This window comes from Hyperolius riggenbachi, chromosome 5, assembly GCF_040937935.1.
Source record: "Hyperolius riggenbachi isolate aHypRig1 chromosome 5, aHypRig1.pri, whole genome shotgun sequence".
NCBI lineage: Eukaryota > Metazoa > Chordata > Amphibia > Anura > Hyperoliidae > Hyperolius > Hyperolius riggenbachi.
Genome location: NC_090650.1, coordinates 190,686,166 through 190,709,932, shown reverse-complemented (window position 1 = coordinate 190,709,932; position 23,767 = coordinate 190,686,166).

The following is a 23,767-nucleotide window of genomic DNA, read 5'->3' as shown; positions in this document are numbered from 1 at the left end:
AAGGTGTGTGTGTGTGGGGGGGGGGGGGGGGGGGGAAGGGGGGATTGCACAAAGCACAACATACACTTGTTGCTAGTACAGTTGCACAAATAAGCCACATGATTCCTAAACAGGATTATGGGATCCCGTTAAGCTGTAAAATGAGCGTCTAGTGAAAAATGACGCCGGCAAAATAATGGCGCCCCCTTCTGCCCGATATTTGTTTAAAACGATATTTATCGTTTTAAAGGCTAAAATAGTGCAGACCTTTTGAACGAAATTTATCGTTTTAAAACTTTTTTTTTCTCCTGCCTGAACGATATTTATCATTTTAACCCCTGCTTTGCTGCCGTTTGGAAAATATCTGCCCGCCGGCTTTAATGTTTAATAGCAAAGCCCCCTTAAAAGTTAAAAACACCAAATTTGCAGGGAATGTTAAGAAGAAAATTGTGAACAAGAGGAAACATTTTTTTTGCAAAAAGACATTATAGTTTTTGAGAAAATCGATTTTGAATATTCTTCTTCTGACCGTGGGAAAATTAAACGCCCGCCGACTTTAGCGGTTAATAGCAAAGCCCCTTTAAATGCCAGAAACACCAAATGTGTAGGGAATGTTAACCTCCTGAGCGATAATCCCGAGCTGAGCTCGGGGTATATCGCGCAGGAGGATTTCTCAGGCCCTGGTGGGCCGATTTGCATAATTTTTTTTTGTTACACGCAGCTAGCACTTTGCTAGCTGCGTGTAACTTCCGATCGCCGCCGCTCGCCGCCGATCCGCCGCCGCTCGCCGTGCCGCGCAGCCCCCCCCTCCCTGACCCCTTGCGCAGCCTGGCCAAGCAGGCCAGGCAGCGCTGAGGGGTGGATCGGGACTCCCTCTGACGTCACGACGTCCAAGACGTCGGTGACGTCATCCCGCCCCGTCGCCATGGCGACCGGGGAAGCCCAGCAGTACAGCCCGGCAGACGTCCGATGACGTCAGCACGCCGGCGTGGGACGCAGAAGTGCCGGGCCTTGGAGCGCAGAAGAGCCCGACCTGGCAGCCGGCCTGACCAGGTCAGGTCGGCCACCGGAGACCACCGGGAGCCTGCGGAGCGGCGGCGAGGGCACCTCCTGCCTGCCACGGGCTGGAGGAAGCCCCAGGTAAGTGGAAATTGATTTTTATTTTTTAGCCACCCTCCCTGAACCTTCCCTTTAAAGCCGGCGGGCAGATATTTTCCAAACGGCAGCAAAGCAAGGGTTAAAACGAAAAATATCGTTTGGGAGCAATACAAATATAAATATAAACAATACATTTCGTTTTTAAAGCCGGCGCCGTTTTTTAGCTTAGCTGTCAAAAACGAAAAATAACTAGCGATAGTGGTTCTCTATTGAGCGCCGTTTTTTAGTTAGGATAACTGGCGCCATTTTTAACAGACCCCGTAAAGCGAATGATTGGTATCTTTCACATGTTGCCACAAAACTACACAAAATGCCTCTCCTAATTGATATTAAGATTTTTTTTCCACCCTTTGTTTTATTGCACAGTTCTGCATACATGCAGGGATCTTTCTATGTCTTTTTGTTGTAATTGGCTGATATACAAGCTTTGCAGAAGCAAGAACAAAAACTATAGCTTTTCCCTTTTTGACTTCAGTGGGGTTTGAATTTGGTACATGGATGAGCCCAAACACTGATCCTAGTTGGGTGAACTACTGGTGGACAAAACTGAGGGGAATTCAACCAACACTACTCTCTGTATTCAACTATCACATAAAATATTAGTATTAATGTAGCCATAAAGAATCTTAAGGAAGATATTTAAATATTCTCAGAACAGAATTAGAATTCTTCATGTGAGAAAATGAATTCTTGCAACCTAAAACTTCTTCAAACAAAATGATCTACCTAATAACACAAGGCAAAAGCATCACGATGGGAATTTCTGTTGCACCCAGCTATGTGAATTTACCATTGGTGTGTGAGGAAATGTGTTCTTAGAACTAAATTGCCCTAATTACAGCGGCTTATATAAATGATATATGTTACCTGTTATTTACATGAGAATGAGATGGGACCAATGGGGCCCATACATGGTACAATTTTTTTCAGTTGGATCATTTCATTGGATTATTCCGTTAGATCGAATATAAAGATTTTTCCAACATGGTCGATAAGATTTTAAAAAAAAAAAAATTGCATAATCGTTTGTTTTCCTTTTTCGAAAAAAAGATTATTTTTGACTTTCAGGAGATTTGATTGTTTTAGTCAAATAAACAGGAAGATCAAATGTTTTATTGTACCGTGTATGGCACTATAAAGGTGGCCATACATGGTACAATTTTTCAATTAGATAATTTAGTTCGATTATTCCATTAGATCGAATATAAAGATTTTTCCAGCATGTCCGATCATTTTTCCAGAAAAAACGGGATAATCGTTTGAATTTCTTGATCGAAAAAAAAAATATTTTCAACTTTCATTCAATTCAATCATTTAGATCGAATAAACGGGAAAATCGAACGTTTTTATTGTACCGTGTATGGCCACCATAAGACTCATGTCTTCCATTTTTCTTTTAATACATACACTCTGGAAATTGCACTGTAACTGTTTAGCTCTGACCTCAGAAAATGGGGTTGATTTACACAAGGATGGTATGATTTCTGTGTGCAAGCAGTGCACAGTTATTCTACCAATAATTATACCAGTTACATAACAAGCATTGTGCAAATAGTACAACTTATGTTACCTGGGTAATAATAATAAATGGAGTATTTGTATAGCACCTTTCTCCTGTCGGACTCAAAGCGCTTGCGAGGCAGCCACTAGAGCACACTCAGAAGGCAGTAGCAGTGTTAAGGAGACTTGCCCAAGAAACTCCTTACTGAATAGGTGCTGGCTTACTGAACAGGCAGAGCCGAGATTTGAACCCAGGTCTCCTGTGTCAGAGGCAGAGCCCTTAACCATTACACTATGGTAAACTAGCAATGTGTGCTTTACCTGGGTAATGCAAGTTGTGCTATTTGTAGAATTAGCTTTATGTAACTGGCTTTCGGTAAAATTGCCCTGCACTTCCTGCGCACAACAGTTTTACAGGCTTGACCTTTTTTGTTAATCAGCCTCCATGTACCCAACATTAGTGCAAGTTCAAAAGTTCAATAGTTCAAGTAATACATAAAACATGATGTAAAGTGTATATACAGGGTATTTAGTCAATGCTTGGATATTTGACTTTACTGGGACGAGACACTATGATCAGGCTTAAAAGAAGGTTGAAGCTGGTATAAAAAATGAAATCTACTTACCCAGGTTTTCCTCCAGCCCCTAGCAGCTGATCTGTCCCTCGCCGCAGCTCCACTCTCAGCCGTTGCCTCCCAGTGCGGAGGACGACCTCACCAGCTCCTCTGTCGATCAAGTCCACGTGGCCGGAGTGTACTGCGCACCGGTGCTCACGCAGGCGCAGTAGAGGACAGCCTGACGAGGTGCCGCCGGGGTCAGAGAGCCAGCGGCAGAGAGTGGAGCTGTGGCATGGAACAGATCAGCTGCTAGCGGTTGGAGGAAGTAGATTTCATTTTTTAACTACAGCTCGGATGTGTCCTTTAAGGAATATTACAAGAAAAATGCTGTAACTGATAATTTATACATTAAGAAAGAAAGAAAGAAAGAAAGAAAGAAAGAAAGAAAGAAGTGTATAAATGAAAAATATACATTCTGGATATTTGCATAACTTACATTTACTACTTTATTTTATGAAACCAGAAATAAAGTGATTTTAAGAACAACATGCTAAAATAAATATCCGTGCTTAAAATGTGATCTACATCTGCTCTATTCTTAGAAAGTGGTAGCACAAAAGAAAGCATTAGGCAATCTAAAGTCATCCATTTCTGACCCAAGAGAAAATCTGACATATAATGTTTCTGCCGGTCTATCATTTTCCTCTTACATCTGAAGCAATTACACTTCCTCCTGCACAAGATTGAAAAGGCGATTACAAAGTCAGTGGCCATATACTTCAAGGAGATGAATGTGATTTAATTCACGTAAATGAAATTGCAGCTGAAAAATACAGAATGTTGAAGTGTGTCTTAAAGAAAATAATGTCCCATATGCAATTCTCTTTTTCTCTTGCGTTTTCTCCTAGGTGATATTTTTAAACTTGTCAATAAAATGCTTTTTAAGCCACTAGAACACAAGAAAATACTCAAAATAATTTTAACAGTACCTTTTAACCTACTTTAGGTACTTTTTTAGTTGACAAGTTCTTGTAAGTTATATTAAATCGAAGATGAAAAATTATCTCCTAGGAGGAATTCCAGGTGAAAAGGCGAATTGCATATGGCCCAATTTCTTATAACCTAAAGGATCATACCCTGTCAACCTTCTCTTGTATTTTGGAGGCAAAGCAAAATGTTCCCTAAAATTAGTGTCAGCTACTTACATCTAAGAATTTCAAATACATTTCTCAAAGTTCCACACAGATTTTAAAAAAACAAATTCCCTGATAAAAAAAACAACAACATATAAGATGATTAGACTTTTGGTACCCAATGCCCATTAATGGTACAATTTTTATTGAACAATTGTATTTTCATATGCTGCCCATCCACAAAATAAGAACGTTTCTTTCAATCTGAAAGATCATATAAAAAACAAGATGGCACGTTAAAAATTGCACCTTAAACTTTTTTTACTAAGCCAGAGAATTCCAAACTGCAATCTGTTGGCTTACTAAAGGCAAGAGAGTGATTTTGCACTCCCCGGCGCATAATATTCAGAGAACAATAGACTGTGTGGATTGATTTAGACATTGCTACGAACAATTCCCTGTTCATCATCAGGCACCATAGAGTATCTTCTGCAGGTCACCCACATGGTAACCAATGCTAGGAGCCTTGCAAATAAAATGGACAAACTAGAGTTCATTCTGATTGACAAAGGCTATGACATTGTGGGAATAACCGAGACATTGATGGATGAAAGCCATGACTGGATAGCAAATTTAGAGGGATACAATGTGTTTAGGAAGGATAGAACAGGGAAAAAAGGTGGAGGGATTTGTCTCTTTGTTAAGAATTCTTTTACAGCTGTCCTGAACGATGAGATGGAGGAAGATTGTGAAGATGTGGAGTCCATTTGGGTAAATATTCATGGTGGAAATAGAGGTTGCCAATTGCTTATTGGGGTATGCTACAGGCCACCACATATTCATGAAGCTGCAGAACTGCAATTACTACAGCAGATTGAAAAAGCTGCAAGTAAAAATGAGGTCATAGTTATGGGTGACTTCAACTTTCCAGACATTGACTGGAGTATTGAGGCTACCCATTCTGGTAAAAGCAGCAGATTTCTGGCATCACTACAGGACAATTACTTGACTCAAATGGTATTGGAAGCAACTAGGGGGAATGCGTTACTGGATTTGATCATTTCTAATAGACCAGATAATGTATCAAATGTGCAGGTTCAAGAACATTTGGGAAATAGTGATCGCAACATGATAACGTTTGATCTGGTGACTGATAGGCCGCGGGGCAGCGGGACCACGGAAACTATGAATTTTAGAAAAGCAAACTTCAATCAACTCAGGCAGGCACAAAGTTTGTTGAACTGAGATAATGTACTACAAGGGGAGGACACTGAAGGGAAATGGCAAGCTTTTAAGTAGGGATGGGACGACGAATCCGGCGAATCCACGAATCCCTTGAATATTGGGAAATATTCGAGATTCGTGGATTCGAATCCCGACGCTGCATCGCCGCACATCCGCCGCTCGCACTCGTCCACCTCCGACCTCCTCCGCCCCCCCCCCCGCGCCTCCTCCGCCCGCCCGCATACTTAGTATCAACTCACCTATCCAGAGCGGAGCGCAGAGCGGCAGACCTCTCGCTGACTTCCTGGTTCCCTCTAGTGACGGCTTTTACAATGACGTCATCAGTAAAAGCCGGTCTGGCCACTAGAGGGAACAGGGAAGTAACGAAGAGGTCTGCCGCTCTGCGCACACGTGAGTAGATACTTATGCAGGGGTGAGCAGAGGAGGCACGGGGACGGAGGAGGCCGTGGGGGGTTGGGGGTGAGCAGAGGAGGCACGGCCACTATCCTTACCTATCTATGGGCAGCACGGTGGCGTAGTGGTTAGCTCTCTCGCCTTGCAGCGCTGGGTCTCTGGTTCGAATCCCAGCCAGGGCACTATCTGCAAAGAGTTTGTATGTTCTCTCCGTGTCTGCGTGGGTTTCCTCCGGGCACTCCGGTTTCCTCCCACATTCCAAAAACATACAGATAAGTTAATTGGCTCCCCCTAAAATTGGCCCTAGACTACAGTACTTACACTACATAATATAGACATATGGCAATGGTAGGGATTAGATTGTGAGCTCCTTTGAGGGACAGTTAGTGACAAGATATATATATACACTGTACAGCGCTGCGTAATATGTCGGCGCTATATAAATACTAAAAAATAATAAATAAAATAATAAATATCTACCTACAGGCCGCTATACCTACCTACCTACCCACCTACAGGCCCCTATACCTACCTAAAGGCCCCCTATACCTACCTACCTAAAGGCCCCTACACCTACCTAAAGGCCCCCTATACGTACCTACTTACCTACCCAAAGGCCCCCTATACGTACCTACCTACCTACCTAAAGGCCCCTATACCTACCTACCTACCTAAAGGCCCCTATACCTACCTACCTACCTAAAGGCCCCTATACCTACCTACCTACCTAAAGGCCACTATACCTACCTACCTACCCACCTACCTATCTAAAGGCCCCCTATATGTACCTACCTACCTAAAGGCACCTATACCTGCCTACCTACATACCTACCTATACTTAAGGCCCTATACCTTGCTACCTATACTGAAGGTCCCTTTACCTACCTACCTAAAGGCCCCTATACCTACCTACCTACATACCTACCTATACAGTACTTAAGGCCCTATACCCTGCTACCTATACTGCAGGTCCCTTTACCTACCTACCTACCTACCTACCTAAAGGCCCCTATACCTACCTACCTACATACCTACCTATACTTAAGGCCCTATACCCTGCTACCTATACTGAAGGTTCCTTTACCTACCTACCTAAAGGCCCCTATACCTACCTACCTACCTACATACCTACCTATAATTAAGGCCCTATACCCTGCTACCTACACTGAAGGTCCCTTTACCTACCTACCTACCTAAAGGCCCCTATACCTACCTACCTACCACCTACCTATACTTAACCTCCTTGCCGGTCTAAAAAAATCCGGCAAGGAGGCAGCGCCGCACTTTTTTTTTTTTTTTTTTTTTTTAAAATCATGTAGCGAGCCAAGGGCTCGCTACATGATAGCCGCTGAGCGGCGGCATCCCCCTACCTACTCCGATCGCCTTCCCGAGAACGGGATTTCTTGCAGGGCTTCCCCAGTCGCCATGGCGACCGGGCGGGATGACGTCACCGACGTCATGGACGTCGTGACGTCAGAGGGAACCCCGATCCGCCCCTTAGCGCTGCCTGGCACTGATTGGCCAGGCTGCGCAGGGGTCTGGGGCGGGGGGGGCGGCTCGGCGCGGCGGGTAGCGGCGAATCGGCGGCGAGCGGCGGCGATCGCAAGTTACAAGCAGCTAGCAAAGTGCTAGCTGCTTGTAACAAAAAAAAAATTATGCAAATCGGCCCAGCGGGGCCTGAGAAATCCTCCTGCGCAGGTTACCCCGAACTGTGTTCGGGATAACCGGCAAGGAGGTTAAGGCCCTATACCCTGATACCTATACTGAAGGTCCCTTTACCTACCTACCTACCTATACTGAAGGCACATGTACCTTACTACCTATACTGAAGGCCCCAATACCTAGCTACCTACCTATACTGAAGGCACATATACCCTGCTACCTATACTGAAGGCCCCTATACCTAGTTACCTACCAATACTGAAAGCACATGTACTGTGCTACCTATACTGAAGGCCCCTATACCTTGCTACCGATACTGGAGGCACATGTACCTTGCTACCGATACTGAAGGCAGACGTACCTTGCTACCGATACTGAAGGCCTCTATACCCTGCTACCTACCTATACTGAAGGCACATATACCCTGCTACCTATACTGAAGGCCCCTATACCTAGTTACCTACCAATACTGAAAGCACATGTACCGTGCTACCTATACTGAAGGCCCCTATACCTTGCTACCTATACTGAAGGCACACGTACCTTGCTACCGATACTGAAGACACATGTACCTTGCTACCGATACTGAAGGCACATGTACCTTGCTACCGATACTGAAGGCCTCTATACCCTGCTACCTATACTAAAGGCCTCTATACCCTGTTACCTATACTGAAGGCCCATATACCCTGCTACCTATACTGAAGGCCCATATACCCTGCTACCTATACTGAAGGCCCATATACCCTGCTACCTATACTAAAGGCCCATATACCCTGCTACCTATATTGAAGGCCTATATACTCTGCTACCTATACTGAAGGCCCATATACCTTGCTACCTATACTTCAGGCCCCTATACCTTGCTACCTATACTGAAAGCTACCAATATTGAAGGCACCCATACCTAGCTAGCTATACTGAAGGAACCTTTACCTCGCTGCCTATGCCTGGGTACCTATACTGCGGGCAACTATACACGGATCACACAATTCTTATGTGCAGGATTCGTTAGATTCGGGATTCGAAAGGTTCGAGATATTCGAGAACCTTTTTAGATTCGGATCCGGATTCGGATTCGAAGAAATTGTGGATTCGTCCCATCCCTACTTTTAAGCTTATTCTCAACCAATATTGTAGTATGTATATCCCATATGGAAACACAATGTCTAGGAATAAAAAAAAGGCCTCTGTGAGAAAACGCGGAAAAGCCGCCGCAAGTATTCAGAGTAAGGCGGCTGATTCCACGTTCAACATGACAGCTTGCGCGCATGGGCCTGCATCCACTAGCCTGACGGAGCGTGGAGAAACCGCCGCATGCCCAGTGAACAAGGCGGCGAATTCCGCGTCAGACGCGGAAGTTTGCATGCAGGGGCTTACCACTAGTAGTATGGCCGAACGCGGGGAAACCGCCGCATGGTCGGACAGCGGTTCGGCGTGCCCCGCGTTCAAACCAACAGACGCATTACAACACATGTCTGGTGTGGCTGGGACGGATAGTCCACACAGGTTCAGAATGACCTGTGCGCGCGCTGAGAGGCAGAGCCCTTATGGCAGTCAGAAGGGTGTCAGCTGATCCAGCCGATCAGCTGACAATTCTATCAGGTTTCATTGGTCCAGCACTTAGGGGAGGCACTGGAGAGCGCTGGTGTATATATACTGGGTGCTGGTCATTTCTCTGGTGTCTAGCGTTGCGATCACTACGTGGTAGCACTCAGACCTTGTCAGTATCTGTGATATATCTGTGTTATTATCTAGACCAGTTCCTAGGTGTTGATGATCAAGGACCTCACACCTCAGTCTAGGGAAAACTGTATATTATCTGTGTTATTATTTAGACCAGTTCCAGGGTGTTGATGATCAAGGAGCTCACACCTCAGACTAGGCATTGTTGATTATTTGTTATGACCTTCTTCTTTCCTGACTACTCTTCTGATCTCTGATTTGGTACTACGCTATATCTGATACTCTGTTGCCGAACTCTGCTAGTCTTAGGATTCCGCATCTGTCTCCTGTCTCTGTCCCTGATCTGTCTGTCTGTTGCCGACCCGGCTTGCCTGACCTCGAGAGCTATCTCCTCAGTCAAGAGATAGCTCACAGACCTGGGGGTGACACCCTCCCTTGGTGTCACTCACACTCTGTCCTTCCTCCTCTTAGCCTGACCCCTCCCCCGGGAGAGTCTCAAGCTTGCGGAAGGAACGTGTTTCTGTACAGTACTCCTTACTGCTGGGCACCTGCTCCTCAGGTGCATTCCTCAAAGTATTCCTGTTACACCAAACACTCTCATTACTCAGGTGTCCAGAGGTTAGAGATATATCTGATTATCGGTGATACTGCAGATCATCAATAATCGGGTATATATCTGTATTCTCTGTGATACTGCAGATCACCGGTAATCAGACCCTCTCTGTGTTACACCGATCGTTACAGAACGCCAGACCAATATGCAAATGGACGCACACACCGACCATCTGGGCGCACTTGCCACTTCGGTGGATACCATCAACCAAGTGCTGGGTAGTCACCGGGCGTTGATTGACGCTTTGTCCGGGTCTTTTCAAACCCTCCAGACGGCTGTGGATGAAGTGCGATCTCCTCCTAGCACAGACATACGCATGCCTGTACCTGAAAAATTTTCTGGTCACAGATCTGATTTCTGAAATTTTAGGAGTAGAGTGTTATCATACTTTGAGTTGAGACCTAGATCTTCAGGAACTATGACCCAAAGGGTCACCTTTATTAAGACTTTATTATCAGGCGATTCTCAGACCTGGGCATACAGTCTACCCGCTGGAGACTTAGCCCTAACCTCTGTAGATGAATTTTTTAAAGCCATGGCAATAATTTACGATGATCCAGACATTGCCTCGACTTCTGAGCGGAAGCTCAAGTTATTACGTCAAGGCAAGAGTCCAGTCGAGGAGTATGATGCTGAATTCAGAAGGTGGTCAGTTTCAGCCAGGTGGGGCACCTTTGCCCTGTTAGATTGTTTCTTATCAGGATTATCAGATGAGGTCTCTGATCTTATGTTAAGTCAGCCTGAACCTAAGACCATTGACGAGGCCATTTCATCGGCCATCAGGATCGATCGTAGGCTACGCTATCAGAGGCAGACCTGGGGTAGAAACCATGTAAGGGTGGTGTCCTACGCTGCGCCTCCTGTGACTCCATCTCCTCCCGATTCACCTCCACCCGAACCAATGCAGATTGGTCGGTCAAAGTTGTCCCGAGTGGAGCGGAGACGCAGGATTTCCGAGCAGTTATGTCTTTATTGTGCAGAGGGGGGTCATAGAGTACAGAATTGCCCTAAGAAATCGGGAAACGCTATTGTCTAGGAGTAGTTGGTGGTAATACCCTAGAACGTACAACTTTTACCCCTAGATGATGAAAGGTTGCTTCTTCCTTGTACGATTACATGGGAAGATAAATCGGAAGTCACTGAGGCCTTCATTGATTCAGGCTCAGCGGCTAATTTTATGGATTACGAATTTGCTAAGAAATTGGGTATTTCGCTCATCCCGGTAACTCCACCTATCCAGGTTATGGCAGTGGATGATTCCCCCCTGCAACGTAACCGTCCTCTGTCACAGACACCTGAGGTGGGAGTCACTATAGGGGTGCTGCATAGGGAAAAGTTGTTTTTCTTTGTGTTACATATGACAACCTCTACTATCATCCTTGGCATGCCTTGGTTACACCTTCACTCCCCTCAGATTAATTGGGCTACTGGTCAGCTAACAAACTGGTCAGCCCATTGCTTTCAGCATTGCTTAGTGAAGGTAACCTTGGGTCAGACCAAGATTCATGTAGAGGGAGTGCCGGAACAGTATTCTGAATTTTCAGATGTGTTTTGTCCCAAAGCTGCAGAGAAACTACCAACACATCGCCCTTTTGATTGCCCCATCGATCTCCAATTTGGTTGTATGCCCCCTAGAGGTCATCTCTACAATTTGTCTGGGCCAGAAAAAGTGGCCATGCGAGAGTACATCAGTGAAAATTTAGCTAAGGGTTTCATTCGCCCTTCCCGGTCGCCTGCCGGAGCAGGTTTCTTTTTTTGTAAAGAAAAAAGACGGAGGCCTTCGGCCATGCATTGATTACCGGGGCCTAAATAAAATCACAGTAAAAAATCGCTATCCATTGCCTTTGATAGACGATTTATTCACTCAGGTCACTAATGCTACGATTTTCTCGAAATTGGATTTGCGGGGTGCATACAACCTGGTGCGGATCAGAAAGGGCGATGAGTGGAAGACGGCCTTTAACACACCCGAGGGGCATTACGAGTACCTGGTGATGCCCTTCGGGTTGTGTAACGCCCCGGCCGTCTTTCAGGAACTCATTAATGAAGTATTCAGAGAGGTATTGGGTACATTTGTTCTGATATATCTGGATGATATACTAATCTTCTCAGATAACCTCTCTGAGCACAGAGCTCATGTTAAATTTGTGTTGCACAAGTTAAGACAGAACATGCTTTATGCTAAATTGGAGAAATGCATTTTTGAGGTAACATCTGTCACCTTTCTGGGGTACATAATTTCCACCTCAGGCCTTTCTATAGATCCTGCCAAAGTCTCTGCTGTCCTGGAATGGCTGCAGCCAGTGGGACTAAAATCTCTCCAGAGATTTTTAGGATTCGCTAATTACTATAGAAGGTTTATAAAGGGGTACTCTACAGTCATAGCATCCCTCACCAGTCTTACTAAGAAAGGGGCAGATACCAACCATTGGTCACCCGAAGCTCTGGCAGCTTTCTTCACTTTGAAAGAATTGTTTTGCTCTGCACCCATTTTGAGACACGTCGACACCTCCTATCCCTTTATTGTGGAGGTGGACGCCTCGGAGGTCGGGGTAGGGGCTGTGCTGTCTCAGTGCTCTGGGTTGCAGGGACGATTACACCCATGTGCCTATTTCTCTCTTAGGTTTTCACCAGCAGAGAAAAACTACGATATAGGCAACAGGGAGCTCTTAGCCATTAAATTGGCCTTCGAAGAATGGCGTCATTGGCTAGAAGGAGCAGATCATACGATTACCGTTTACACTGATCACAAAAATTTGGAATACATTGAGGGGGCTAAGAGATTGAGTCCCTGTCAGGCTCGGTGGTCACTGTTTTTCTCGAGATTCAGATTTGTAATTACGTACACTCCGGGTAGTAAAAACATTAAAGTGGATGCTTTGTCCAGATGCTTTGAGCCAGAGACAGCACAGCCCTCAGACCCAGAGACCATTATACCACAGAGAGTGGTGTTGGCAGCCACAGAGACCTGGAAAAACTGGATGGAGACTTTAAGTCCCTTCCAGCAGGATGTCCCTGAAGGAAAGCCTGAGGGGTGATGTTTGTACCACTGCCATTCCGTCTCCAGATATTGCAGATGTTCCACTCCCACAAAAATGCTGGACATCCTGGGGCCACCAGAACACAGGACCTTGTTGCTAGGTGTGCTTGGTGGCCTTCTTTGGCAACTGACTGCAAAGAGCATGTTAGAGAGTGTGCAGTATGTGCAAAAAGCAAACCCTCCCGTCTGGCACCTGTGGGAACGTTGCAGCCTTTGCCCACCCCGAGTGAACCATGGACCCATTTGTCCATGGATTTTGTGGGTGAGCATCCGAGGTCTGAGGGCATGTCGGTCATTTGGGTGGTAGTCGACCGTTTCAGTAAAATCGCCCATTTTGTGCCCCTGAAAGGACTCCCCTCGGCCCAGGAGTTGGCCGATCTTTTCATCATCCACATTTTCCGGCTACATGGCATTCCGGAAAACGTTGTGTCAGATCGGGGAGTCCAATTTGTTTCTAAATTTTGGAGAGCATTTTGTCATCAAATGGGCATGGAACTGTCATTTTCGTCGGGCTACCACCCACAGACCAATGGTCAGACTGGGAGAATTAATCAGTCATTGGAACAGTTTCTAAGGTGTTATGTTGCGGATGCGCAAAACGATTGGGTCAAGTTCTTGCCGTTTGCAGAATTTGCGCACAATAATTTGAAAAGCTCTTCCTCTGGATTTTCTCAGTTTCAGGTGGTAACTGGAAAGTTGCCTAAGTTCTCCCCACTGCCAATATCTTCCACTCCGTTTCCAGCTCTGGAGGCTTGGCAAAAGTCATTTAAGAACATTTGGGGGATCGTGAAAAATAATTTGGAGAAGGCTTTTCAAAGTCAGAAAGGCCAAGCTGACAAGAAACGTTCCTTAAAGTGGAAGTTCCGGCCAGGAGACTTGGTCTGGGTGTCCACACGTCATTTAACCCTGAAACAGCCCTCGCCCAAGTTAAGACCCAGATTTGTGGGCCCTTTTCCAGTAACCAGGAAGATCAACAATGTTACTTATGCCATTGATCTTCCTGCCAGCATGCGTGGTGTAAGATCCTTTCATGTGTCCCTGCTTAAGCCAGCAGTTCATGTAGGTTCCACTCCTCCTCCGCCTGTGATGGTAGATGACCAACCTGAGTACGAAGTAGAAAAGATTTTAGACTCACGTGTTGTACAGAACTCAGTGCAGTATCTAGTTCACTGGAAAGGGTATGGTATTGAGGAGAGAACATGGGTACCTGAGTGTCGCATGCATGCAGATAAGTTAAGGAGGGAGTTCCACGCTTTATATCCTGAGAAACCGGGTAGGAGCTGTCCAGAGTCCACTCCTCAGGGGGGGGGGGCGTACTGTGAGAAAACGCGGAAAAGCCGCTGCAAGTATTCAGAGTAAGGCGGCTGATTCCGCGTTCAACATGACAGCTTGCGCGCATGGGCCTGCATCCACTAGCCTGACGGAGCGCGGAGAAACCGCCGCATGCCCAGTGAACAAGGCGGCGGATTCCGCGTCCGACGTGGAAGTTTGCACACAGGGGCTTGCCACTAGTAGTATGGCCGAACGCGGGGAAACCGCCGCATGGTCGGACAGCGGTTCGGCGTGCCCCGCGTTCAAACCAACAGACGCATTACAACACATGTCTGGTGTGGCTGGGACGGATAGTCCACACAGGTTCAGAATGACGCGCGCACGCGCTGAGAGGCAGAGCCTTTATGGCAGTCAGAAGGGTGTCAGCTGATCCAGCCGATCAGCTGACAATTCTATCAGGTTTCATTGGTCCAGCATTTAGGGGAGGCGCTGGAGAGCGCCGGTGTATATATACTGGGTGCTGGTCATTTCTCTGGTGTCTAGCGTTGCGATCACTACGTGGTAGCACTCAGACCTTGTCAGTATCTGTGATATATCTGTGTTATTATCTAGACCAGTTCCTAGGTGTTGATGATCAAGGACCTCACACCTCATTCTAGGGAAAACTGTATATTATCTGTGTTATTATTTAGACCAGTTCCAGGGTGTTGATGATCAAGGAGCTCACACCTCAGACTAGGCATTGTTGATTATTTGTTATGACCTTCTGCTTTCCTGACTACTCTTCTGATCTCTGATTAGGTACTACGCTATATCTGATACTCTGTTGCCGAACTCTGCTAGTCTTAGGATTCCGCATCTGTCTCCTGTCTCTGTCCCTGATCTGTCTGTCTGTTGCCGACCCGGCTTGCCTGACCTCGAGAGCTATCTCCTCAGTCAAGAGATAGCTCACAGACCTGGGGGTGACACCCTCCCTTGGTGTCACTCACACTCTGTCCTTTCTCCTCTTAGCCTGACCCCTCCCCCGGGAGAGTCTCAAGCTTGCGGAAGGAACGTGTTTCTGTACAGTACTCCTTACTGCTGGGCACCTGCTCCTCAGGTGCATTCCTCAAAGTATTCCTGTTACACCAAACACTCTCATTACTCAGGTGTCCAGAGGTTAGAGATATACAGTGGTGTGAAAAACTGTTGCCCCCTTCCTGATTGGACTCCTAAAGGATGAGGGTGGGAACTCAATGGTGGATGACCAAGGTAAGGCAGAGTTATTAAATGCTTTCTTTGCTTCTGTCTTCACAAGGTAAACGTCACTGTTGCAAATTTCAGATGCAAAAGAGTCTCAATCTTCCAACTGTAATATTAAATACTTAACGCAGGAAGAAGTGAAGGCAAGACTAAATAAATTAAAAATAGACAAGGCACCTGGCCCGGATGGCATGCATCCTCGGGTCCTAAGGGAATTAAGTTCAGTTATAGAGTGCACCTCAAAAAATCTGGAGATAGAGCCTTTTGTCATGCTGCCCCTACTCTTTGGAACTCCCTGCCACACCCAGTAAAGACAGCACCATCCCTGGAGCTATTCACATCCAGACTGAAAAGCCACCTGTTTAGCCTGGCATTTCCAGACTTATAGAATTCTTCCTCTGTACCACGATGGTCGGAGCCATGCTTATGCGCTTTTAGTCCCACGGGAGAAAAGCGCTTTACAAATGTTATTTGTTGTTGTTGTTGTTATAGATAAACCCCTTTATCTTATCTTTTGTGACTCTCTTTCAACTAGCAGAGTCCCAGTGGATTGGCGTACAGCTCACGTTTTCCTATTATTTTAGAAGGGCAAAAAACAGATCCAGGAAATTATAGACCTGTAAGCTTAACATCAGTTGTATGCAAACTATTTGAGGGGTTACTAAGAGATACTATACATGACTTCATAGTAGAAAATAATCTTATTTCTCAGCATCAACCTGGGTTTGCTAAAGACAGGACCTGTTTGACTAACATGCTCAGCTTTTATGAGGTAGTGAACGCTAATGTGGATATTGGGAATGCTGTAGATGTGATATACTTGGACTTTATAAAGGCCTTCGACACTGTTCCAAACAAAAGTCTGAGGCAAAAGTTGAGGATGCAAGGACTGGGGAAGAGTTGGTGTGCATGGATAGGGAACTGGCTAATGGACAGAAAACAAAGAGTTATAGTCAATGGATCATACTCAAAATGGGTGACTGTAAGCAGTGGGGTCCCACAGGGGTCTGTACTGGTTCCAGTGCTCTTCAATGTATGTATTAATGAGCTAGTAGATTCAGTAGTAAGCAATATTGCTATTTTTGTACATGACACAAAATTGTGCAGAATCATCAACTCACAGAAAGATAGGGACATACTGCAACAGGATCTGGATAGGATGGCTATATGGGCACATAAATGGCAGATGAAATTCAATGTTGAAAAATGCAAAGTCATGCATTTTGGTCGTACCAATGGTCTAGCACAGGCATGGGCAAACTTGGCCCTCCAGCTGTTAAGGAACTACAAATCCCACAATGAATTTGCCTTTATGAGTCATGACTGTGGCTGTAAGACTCCTGCAATGCATTGTGTGACTTGTAGTTCCTTAACAGCTGGAGGGCCTGGTTTGCCCATGCCTGGTCTAGCACCATACAAAATAAATGGGATACAGTTGGGGACATCAAACTTGGAGAAGGACTTAGGAGTACTCATCGACAACAAGTTAAATAATCATACTCAATGCCAAGCCGCTGCAGCTAAAGCTAACAAAATTTTGGGATGTATTAAAATGGAAATAAGAACTTGAGATGCTAGCATAATATTGCCCCTGTTTAACTCTCTAGTAAGGCCACATCTGGAATATGGAATTCAGTTCTGGGCACCACATTACGATATGTCCCTGGAACATCGCCAGAAACCTTCTCCACCAGGTCAGACTGGAAATCTCCTGATTATATTTGTGTTTAACCTCTTTAAGATTCCCTTGATCATGGTGAAATATTACCTCTAGTTTAGTGTTCTGTTTGTTTAACCGTTGTAACAAAGTGTGGTCTTGTGTCAAAACCTGTACCCATTTGTCCCATGGCGTGTTATTCCTCAGGATGGGCACTTCCTGTGGAGCTTTGAACTTTAGCGTTCTCCTAATAATTTGAGAAATAACATAGTCAAACCTTGATGACTGGATCCATATGGGATCTCCGCTCACACAATAAGTTCCCCTTTGGAGATCAACCTTGTCGGAACAATTATGAAAATGTAACATGAATGTGTCAGTAGACACCATGTTTAAAATACAAACTTTTCCTTCAGCCACCGGAGATATTGGTTTGGCTTTAGGATGGATCTTTTGAATGGCAGCTGCTCATTCTGTGTTATAGAGCCAGCATGCTTCCTCACTAAATCTGACTCGCCCTGACAAACACAGGTACTTCTCTGAGAATTGCCAGCATAACGACAAATCTACCTCCCCGTCTAGAACCAAAAATTGTTGACATCTCAGGACATGGTGTAAGACATGTGTGGAGGAAACAGGTGTCCCCAGTGATACTACTGGAAAAACTACCTGGGTTTTTCCATCGGTAGGAACTAAGGAAGTAGTGGTGCATAAAGAATTGTCGCACCCTTTCCACCTGTTTACCCAGACATCTCGGTGCCACCATGCAAAAGATCCTTCCCCAGGAAAATCGATAAATCTCTCCTTGTCAAGTCTCAGTTGTAAAGGAGTTTTACCTTCTGATAAGGCTTGAGCCATTTGTCACAGGGCCCCTAGTGGCCGGACCGCACAATGCCATCCAATCGGTTTCAGCACACAGACCATGCAATCTGTGGTCGCAATCGGTGCGCAGAAACCGCTGGGATTTTGGCAGCAGACCGACTAGAAGGGAGCCTGTGAGTTACTGTAATACAAATTACACACTATTTCAGGGTATAACTGCCACCAACTCTGTTACCATGGGACAGAGGAACCCGCTGACTGACTGACTCTAGACTTGCAAATAGAAAACGGTTAAACACACTCTATTTTATCTAGCTATCAACAATAGTAACGACTCTTCAGAAGCCAGGGTTCAGTTTGTGCGGCTGAATAGTAGGGTAGCTGAATAAATAAATGACATTAGCGTCGTTTATTAAAAATGCAACATAAATAATTAATATATACAGAAAATTGTTAAAATCAACAATTATAGAGACAAATAATAGCGCAGTAAAAAAAAAATGAAAAGGGAGAAAATACTTAGGTTCATGGAAATATGTCCTTTCTGGGAAAACTTGTAAGTTCCTTTGTTTCAGAATCATGAGCAAAGTTCAGACAAGATGGCCTCTAACCACATGGTCCTCTGGCTAGCAGCATGCTCTCGTGAAGATGGGATTTGGAGGACTGAGGTCCGCCTGCTGGCAATGTGCTTTTGATGAAGCTGGTTCGGGGGTGTGGCAATGCCTACCCCCTCTGAATTACAAACCAATCACAGGTCAAGTCCTTGGAGAGAGATTTAGGTTTAAACTTATAAAATGCTGTAACTCAAAACCGATAAATGCCACATTTGCGCTGATAACAGATTAATATTCCTCAGATTATGACAAGTCCTATGACATCAGACTTGGGTGCTTATGCATGCCCAGTTACGAAGTAGTGTAATACCTTGGGTTCTGGGTATGTCAGGGGTCTCAATTTATTATTAAAATATTCACCAGATCCGGACCAGCAGAGTGAGATTACTTTCACACCTCTCATATGAACGGTATTCCTTAAACCGGCTAAAAATCATAAACTCCATGTATTCCTAAGCTGTCTACATGGCTCCGGTAAGTCTGAGTCCTTGCTGTGGGGGGAGCTCCCTTTGCTGGGGCTCACCATATGGTGGAAGCAATTGACACCTATCTAAGGGCCTGCCTGTGAAAGGAAATCCTTTGTTCCTTGCTAATTAAACAAAACCTTGAGACAGTCACAGACAACAGGCTTCATGAAAAGAACTCTGCTAACACCTATGAAGACAACAGAGACCCCCAGGCTTGACTGCCTGGTATCCATAGACATACAATCTACATCTGGCAACGCAACGACAATCGGTGCAGCAAACCGATTGCGATTGCGTTCTATTTTCTCACGGCTCTTCCGTGACACCATTATTTTAAAATCCGCTGTTAACTCGGTCTGCATAGACAAGCATGCTATTTCCCATGCATTACCCCTAGCATGTGCAATCATCTTCTGAAGAATTATTTGAATGTGCCTTTGAGTGTACCCCTGAACTTTATATGTGTTGTGCGTTAACTGTTCCAAAACCAAGTTCAGATGATGTTGGGTACCCACATTCTGTTGTCCCAATGTGCCTAATTGTTGAATGACCTCTGTCATACCTTCTATGTCTGCACTGTTTGCTACCCCCATTCCAGCACCCATGCCTCCCAAGATTGTATCTGCTAAATCACGGGACCTTCTTCTGGCTACACTATTCCCTGTGGAATGTGCCCATGACATAAAAGCCTGTACCAGGGTGGCAGCGACAGTGCTGAAGTTAGGGTAGATATTAGATATTACCCACTCTTCTAAGTTAATCTGCCAAGTGATCAATTGAAGCTGGGCCTCCATGATAACTGGAGTCGCCCTCAGTTGATTTAACTGAAAAGGGCCACTTTTTACAACTTGATGTGTATCGCATGACGGTAGGCGGGGTTCCTGGGTAGTCACTGGCAGGGTAACAACCTGAGCTTTAGGAGTCGTGGAAACCGCCACTTTTACTGTCACGGTTCCCCTTCTCATTATGGAAGATCTATTTGGACCTTTAAACTCTAGGGACTGTGGGATGCCAAAACCGTATGTCCATGGTCCTTCATCCTCCCGGACTTAGGGCACTATTTTTAAACTCCCTCATTTTAGTCCCATCACCATTCCATCATAGAGAGTCCCTGCATGCTACCTGCTATATCCCAGGATTCTACCTCTGTAATCCAAAAAGTCCCCTGATCCATTAAACTCACATCCCATGCTAACCCTTGTGGCCCTCCCCAGAAGAATACTGTTGGTACTCTTTTGTCTGGGAAATTGATTAGCATCTCAAAGACAAAAGATGTTCCCAACTGTCATGACTGGACCTTTGCCCCCCTTATGTCCTGAGGCAAAATGTGTACTTTAGGTCGGGAATAATGTACTCTCTGCAATCTTTCAATTAAAAATACCTCCTCACTTACCCATCTAGCATGAGGATAAGTGGCTGAATATGGACTGTGTAATATTGTCTCATATTGTGACCAGTGGTGCTCAAATACCCCTTTTTAAAATTCGAGTTTGGTCGAATTCGAATAGTAAATTATTCGAGGTCAGTCGAATATTCGAGTCGAATAATTTTTACTATTCGATTCGACCTCGGACTTCGAGCTCACTATTCGAGTCGGTATTCGAGCTCATTATTCGAGCTGACTATTCGAATTGGCCTTAAATAGCTTCCAACACTTGTTTTGAGGGTGAATGATGCAAGAAACATCTTTTTTTCCAAGTAACAACAGCAAGTGATTATGTGGGGATGTTCCTTAAAAAAAAAAAAAGGTGAAAAGAGAAGTTGTGTCCAGAATTTTGTTCAGTACTGTATATACTTCTTCTTCTTCTTTATCTTCTATCTTCTTCTTCTTCTATATCTTCTTCTTCTATATCTTCTTCTTCTATATCTTCTTCTATATCTTCTTCTTCTTCTATATTGTCTTCTTCTTCTTCTTCTTCTTCTTCTTCATCTTCTTCTTCTTCATCTTCTTCATCTTCTTCATCATCATCTTCTTCATCTTCTTCATCATCATCTTCTTCTTCTTCTTCATCTTCTTCTTCTTCATCTTCTTCATCTTCTTCTTCTTCATCTTCTTCTGCATCTTCTTCATCTTCTTCATCTTCTTCTTCTTCATCTTCTTCTTCTTCATCTTCTTCATCTTCTTCATCTTCTTCTTCTTCTTCATCTTCTTCATCTTCTTTTTCTTCTCCTTCTTCTTCTTCTTCATCTTCTTCTTCTTCATCTTCTTCATCTTCTTCTTCATTTTCTTCTTCTTCATCTTCTCCTTTTTCTTCTTCTTCTTCATCTTCTTCTTCTTCATCTTCTTCTTCTTCATCTTCTTCATCTTCTTCTATATCATCTTCTTCTTCACTTATTTCTCTTTTCAATTTTTTTTTTTACTATTTTTGAGCGTAACAAATAGCTGGTGGCGCACGCATGTTGGAAGCGCCATTGTATGTGCTCCCTGGCAGTGGAAACACACAGACAGCAGGAGGTAAATTCAGCAGCAGGAGGAGGAGGATGAGTGTGTGGCAGCAGGCAGTCAATGAGGCAGGCAGCGTGACATAATAGCCCTGGTACCTAGCGGTGATACCAGGGCTGTAAATAAACACAACAGGAGGTCCCAGACAGCGGTCGTGCACCCCACATCGTGTCCAATACACAACTGGGACAACACAGTTTTCAACCCGGGCACCTCAGAAAAATTAAACCTTTTTTTTATTTTTTTTTTTATGGTTTTTTGGTTTTGTTTGTACAACCAATTACAGAGATATATAGCTATTGTTTGACGTAATAGCTGGTGGCAGAGTGGCAGCAGAATGTAATTCTGCAATTTCTGTGTACCCTGGCAGTGGGAAACACAGACCGACAGCAGCAGCAGCAGGAGGAATGGAGGAGTAATGTGAGCAGCTATTGTTTGACGTAATAGCTGGTGGCAGTGTGGCAGCAGAAGGTAATTCTGTGTACCCTGGCAGTGGGAAACACAGACAGACAGCAGCAGCAGGAGGAATGGAGGAGTAGTGTGAGTGTGGCAGCAGGCAGGCAGCGTGACATAATAGCCCTGGTACCTAGCGGTGATACCAGGGCTGTAAATAAACACAACAGGCGGTCCCAGACAGCGGTCGTGCAGCCCACATCGTGTCCAATACACAACTGGGACAACACAGTTTTCAACCCGGGCACCTCAGAAAAATTAAACCTTTTTTTTTTTTTAATGGTTTTTTGGTTTTGTTTGTACAACCAATTACACAGATATATAGCTATTGTTTGACGTAATAGCTGGTGGCAGAGTGGCAGCAGAATGTAATTCTGTGTACCCTGGCAGTGGGAAACACAGACCAACAGCAGCAGCAGGAGGAATGGAGGAGTAGTGTGAGTGTGGCAGCAGGCAGGCAGCGTGACATAATAGCCCTGGTACCTAGCGGTGATACCAGGGCTGTAAATAAACACAACAGGAGGTCCCAGACAGCGGTCGTGCAGCCCACATCGTGTCCAATACACAACTGGGACAACACAGTTTTCAACCCGGGCACCTCAGAAAAATTAAACTTTTTTTTTTTTTTAATGGTTTTTTGGTTTTGTTTGTACAACCAATTACACAGATATGTAGCTATTGTTTGACGTAATAGCTGGTGGCAGAGTGGCAGCAGAATGTAATTCTGTGTACCCTGGCAGTGGGAAACACAGACAGACAGCAGAAGGGCAGTACACAGCAGCCCACTGTAGGTGTAAAATGTGTGGCTGCAGGCGACGTAATAGTCAAACTGAACCAGGCTGGCTTAGTGAGCAGGAGCCAGGAGGTGGTAAAGGGTGGTAAGGCACATTAACGATGGTTCTTAGCCAGTTCATGTCCCCCTCTCGCCGACAACAGGGGCCAGGAACTCGCCTTCCACCCACGCCTGGTTCATCTTGAGAAACGTCAGTCTGTCCACAGACTTGTGAGACAGACGTGAGCGTTTCTCGGTGACCACGCCACCAGCTGCACTGAAGCAGCGCTCGGACAGCACGCTGGAAGGGGGGCAGGACAGCACTTCCAGGGCGTACTGCGCCAGCTCGCTCCAGATCTCCAGGCGCTTGACCCAATACTCCATGGGATCAACAGGGGCATCGCTGTCAAGCCCGCTGTAGGACCCCATGTAGTCAGCCACCATGCGGGTCAGGCGCTGGCTGTGACCGGAGGAGGATGCTGCTGCATCATGCACCTCCTCTCTAGTCACTGCTGCCGGAGCCTCTACAGTCCTGTAGAGCTCGTGGCTGAGAGACAGCAGGTCTGTGGGGCGCTTGCTGCTGGATGCAGGCACCTGCTGCTGCCTCTGTGCTGGCTGCTGGACAGTGGGGGTGGAAGGCTGGGGGAAGGCTTCCTCCAAGCGCTCAACAAGGGCCTGCTGCAAGCTCCTTATTTGTTGCGCTGGGTCTCCTCCTGCAGGCGGCAGGAACTGGCTCAACTTCCCCTTGAGGCATGGGTCCAACATCATGCTGATCCAGATGTCCTCCCTCTGCTTCATCTGGATTACCCTGGGGTCCTTGCGCAGGCACGCCAGCATGTGCGCTGCCATTGGGAAGAGGCGGGCCACGTGTGCTGGCACTTCGACGGCAGTGCTGTCCTCCTCATCCTCCTCCTCTGCCGCCTCATCCTCTCTCCACCCCCGCACCAACTCAGCTGCGCTGTGCTGATCCCCCTCATCAGCAGCAAGGTCAGGGACCTCCACCAAGTCCTCCTCCTCCTCCTCCTCCCCCTCAGAGGTGGACTGTGCAGCTGCTTGCCG